This window comes from Arachis hypogaea, chromosome 7, assembly GCF_003086295.3.
Source record: "Arachis hypogaea cultivar Tifrunner chromosome 7, arahy.Tifrunner.gnm2.J5K5, whole genome shotgun sequence".
Classification (NCBI taxonomy): domain Eukaryota; kingdom Viridiplantae; phylum Streptophyta; class Magnoliopsida; order Fabales; family Fabaceae; genus Arachis; species Arachis hypogaea.
The window spans coordinates 51,732,753-51,737,559 of NC_092042.1; the positions used below are offsets into that span (position 1 = coordinate 51,732,753).

The 4,807-nt window shown below is 39.2% G+C and overlaps 1 non-coding gene across 1 annotated transcript; it reads left to right on the forward strand.

The window, feature by feature from the left end:
• The first annotated feature begins 420 nt into the window (after window positions 1-420).
• LOC112704478 (small nucleolar RNA R71) lies at window positions 421-528 on the forward strand. Its single transcript, XR_003155102.1, has one exon. It is a non-coding gene; the product is annotated as a small nucleolar RNA R71 (small nucleolar RNA).
• The last annotated feature ends 4,279 nt before the right edge of the window (window positions 529-4,807 follow it).

The window sequence follows — 4,807 nt, forward strand, 5'->3', positions numbered from 1 at the left end:
TGAAGGATTATAGGTGTTTCCATAGGGTTCTCCCATGTAATTCACCTCTTCCATTGAAGGGTTCTCAGGATCATAAGCTTCTTCCTCAGATGAAGCTTCTTTAGTACTACTTGGTGCATTTTACATTCCAGACAGACTTTGAGAAATCATATTGACTTGTTGAGTCAATATTTTGTTCTGAGCCAATATGGCATTCAGAGTGTCAATCTCAAGAACTCCTTTCTTCTGACTAGTCCCATTGTTCACAGAATTTCTTTCAGAAGTGTACATGAATTGGTTATTTGCAACCAATTCAATCAGCTCTTGAGCTTCTGTAGGCGTCTTCTTCAGATGAAGAGAGCCTCCAGCAGAGCTATCCAAAGACATTTTGGATAGTTCAGAGAGACCATCATAGAAAATACCTATGATGCTCCATTCAGAAAGCATATCAGAAGGACACTTTCTGATTAATTGTTTGTATCTTTCCCAAGCTTCATAGAGGGATTCTCCTTCCTTCTGTCTGAAGGTTTGGACTTCCACTCTAAGCTTACTCAATTTTTGAGGTGGAAAGAACTTTGCCAAGAAGGCATTGACTAGCTTTTCCCAAGAGTCCAGGCTTTCTTTAGGTTGTGAGTCCAACCATGTCCTAGCTCTGTCTCTTACAGCAAAAGGGAATAGCATAAGTCTGTAGACCTCAGGGTCAACCCCATTAGTCTTGACAGTGTCACAGATTTGCAAGAATTCAGCTAAAAACTGATGAGGATCTTCCAATGGAAGTCCATGGAACTTGCAATTCTGTTGCATTAGAGAAACTAATTGAGGCTTAAGCTCAAAGTTGTTTGCTCCAATGGCAGGGATAGAGATGCTTCTCCCATAGAAGTCGGGAGTAGGTGCAGTAAAGTCACCCAGCACCTTCCTTGCATTGTTGGCATTGTTGTTGTTTTCGGCTGCCATGAGCTCTTCTTCCTTGAAGAATTCGGTTAGGTCCTCTACAGAGAGTTGTGCCTTAGCTTCTCTTAGCTTTCGCTTCAAGGTCCTTTCAGGTTCAGGGTCAGCCTTAACAAGAATGCTTTTGTCTTTGCTCCTGCTCATATGAAAGAGAAGAGAACAAGAAAATATGGAATCCTCTACGTCACAGTATAGAGATTCCTTGAGTTGTCAGAAGAAAAGAAAAATGGAAGGCAGAAGTAGAAAATTCGAACTTATCAAAGAAGATGAAGTTCAAATTTTGCATTAAGGAATAGTGTTAGTCCATAAATAGAAGGATGTGAGAAGAAGCGAAGCAATTTTCGAAAATCAAGTAAAAAATTTTGAAAACATTTTGAAAAACACTAATTTGATTTTCGAAAATAAAAGTGGGAAAGAAGTAAAGTGATTTTTGAAAAAGATTTTGAAATTAGAAATTAAAAAGATATGATTGAAAACTATTTTGAAAAATATGTGGTTAAGAAGATATGATTTGAAAAACATTTTTAAAAAGATTTGATTTTGAAAATTAATAACTTGCCTAACAAGAAAAGATATGATTCAAACATTAAACCTTTCTCAACAGAAAAGGAAACATATTTGAAATGTTGAATCAAATCATTAATTGGTAGCAAGTATCTTTGAAAAAAAGAAAGAAATTGATTTTGAAAAAGATTTGATTGAAAAGATTTGATTTGAAAATGATTTGATTTTGAAAAACTTTGAAAACCTGAAAAAAAATTGCATTGAAAACAAAATCTTCCCTCTTGTGCCATCCTGGCGTTAAACGCCCAGAATGGTGCACATTCTGGCGTTTAACACCCAAAACTCTACCCTTTTGGGCGTTAAACGCCCAACCAGGCACCCTGGCTGGCGTTTAAACGCCAGTCTGTCTTCTTCACTGGGCATTTTGAACGCCCAGCTTTTTCTGTGCAATTCCTCTGCAATATGTTCTGAATCTTCAATTCTCTGTATTATTGACTTGAAAAGACACAAATCAAAAATATTTTTGGATTTTTACTAAAGAGGAATAATCAAAATGCAACTAAAATTAAATAACAATGCATGCAAGATACCAAACTTAGCAGTTTGTATACTACTGACACTAATGAGAATGCACATGAGACACATAAACACTCAAGTCAAGAGAATTCAAAGATCAGAGCAATGAAATCATCAAGAATTACTTGAAGATCCTTAAGACACATGAATGAATGCAAGAAGAACAGAAACATGCAATTGACACCAAACTTAACATGAAACACTAGACTCAAACAAGAAATTTTTTTGGATTTTATGATTTTGTAATAATTTTTTTTTTATTTTTCGAAAATTAGGTGGAAAAGAAAATAAAGGTATCAAAATTCTTAATGAGAATTCCAAGAATCATTGCAATGCTAGTCTAAAGCTTCAGTCTAAAGAAATTAGACATGGCCAGCCAAGCTTCAGCAGGACATTGTATTCAAGAGCTAAATTGATGAAGATCAATCAGCTTTGGTGATGATAAGAACATCACCTTGAAACACTAGAACTCATTCTTAAGAACTCTGAAGAAAAAAATACCTAATCTAAGCAACAAGATGAACCGTCAGTTGTCCATACTCGAACAATCCCTGGCAACGGCGCCAAAAACTTGGTGCACGAAATTGTGATCAATACTTTTCCCAACATAAATAATCCCCGGTAATGAATCCAAAAACTTGGTGTTCAATACCATGGCATAAACACAACTTCGCACAACTAACCAGCAAGTGTACTGGGTCGTCCAAGTAATAAACCTTACGCGAGTAAGGGTCGATCCCACAGAGATTGTTGGTATGAAGCAAGCTATGGTCACCTTGTAAATCTTAGTCAGGCAAACTCAAATGGGTATGGTGATAAACGCATAAAACATAAAGATAAAGATAGAGATACTTATGTAATTCATTGGTAAGAACTTCAGATAAGCGTATGAAGATGCCTTCCCTTCCGTCTCTCTGCTTTCCTACTGTCTTCATCCAATCCTTCTTACTCCTTTCCATGGCAAGCTTAAGCAAGGGTTTCACCGTTGTCAGTGGCTACCTCCCATCCTCTCAGTGGAAATATTCAACGCACCCTGTCATGGCACGGCTATCCATCTGTCGGTTCTCGATCAGGCCGGAATAGAATCCAGTGATTCTTTTGCGTCTGTCACTAACGCCCCGCCCTCAGGAGTTTGAAGCACGTCACAGTCATTCAGTCATTAAATCCTACTCAGAATACCACAGACAAGGTTAGACCTTCCGGATTCTCTTGAATGCCGCCATCAGTTCTAGCCTATACCACGAAGACTCTGATCTCACGGAATGGCTGGCTCGTTTGTCAGGCGAGCACTCGGTTGTCAGGCGATCAACCATGCGTCATGTATCAGGAATCCAAGAGATATCCACCCAATCTAAGGTAGAACGGAGGTGTTTGTCAGTCACACGTTCATAGGTGAGAATGATGATGAGTGTCACGGATCATCACATTCATCAAGTTGAAGAACAGGTGATATCTTAGAACAAGAACAAGCGGAATTGAATAGAAGAACAATAGTAATTGCATTAATACTCGAGGTACAGCAGAGCTCCACACCTTAATCTATGGTGTGTAGAAACTCCACCGTTGAAAATACATAAGAATAAGAGTGATCATTGGCCTCGGCCCCAGAGAGGGAACCAGAAGAACCAAGATGTAGATACAATAGTAAAAAGTCCTATATATAGATAACTAGTAGCCTAGGGTTTACAGATATGAGTAAATGACATAAAAATCCACTTCCAGGCCCACTTGGTGTGTGCTTGGGCTGAGCATTGAAGCATTTTCGTGTAGAGACTCTTCTTGGAGTTAAACGCCAGCTTTTATGCCAGTTTGGGCGTTTAACTCCCATTTTGGTGCCAGTTCCGGCGTTTAACGCTGGAATTTCTGAGGGTGACTTTGAACACCGGTTTGGGCCATCAAATCTTGGGTAAAGTATGGACTATCATATATTGCTGGAAAGCCCAGAATGTCTACTTTCCAACACCGTTAAGAGCGCGCCAATTGGGCTTCTGTAGCTCCAGAAAATTCTCTTCGAGTGCAGGGAGGTCAGAATCCAACAGCATCTGTAGTCCTTTTCAGTCTCTGAATCAGATTTTTGCTCAGGTCCCTCAATTTCAGCCAGAAAATACCTGAAATCACAGAAAAACACACAACCTCATAGTAAAGTCCAGAAAAGTGAATTTTAACTAAAAACTAATAAAAATATACTAAAAACTAACTAGATCATACTAAAAACATACTAAAAACAATGCCAAAAAGCGTACAAATTATCCGCTCATCAGTGGACGACCATGACAACGACCACAATTCAGATCTGGAGGATAGAATGCCGCACAAAAATGCGAACACTACACCAAATGGTACCCCTCAACTTAACAACCAAAAGAATTCTCCAAGCACGGGAGCCATGGAGGCGCTTCAAGACCGTTTAAAATAACTTCAGGATGAAGCCCTACGTCAACGGGAGGCTAAGAAAGACCTACAAAAGGAAATAAGGTGACGTTGGGAATTGGAGGACAAACTCCTAAAACCCGAAGCCGATCTCAAGACCAAAGCTAACTGATCCCCTCATGAGGATAGCTCCCGCAAGGAACAAGATCCATTCACCAAGGAGATCATGAAGACCAAAATCCCAAAAGACTTTAAACTCCCGAATATGACTTTGTACGATGGCACTACAGATCCCGGCCAACATCTCAATAATTTTTGAAGTTAGCAAAGCCTTTCCGACTACTTTAACAAGGACGGCAATTAGATGGTTCGACAATCTACCTCCTAGGTCCATCTCGAGTTTCGACGACCTGGCCAAAAATTTTTTGGC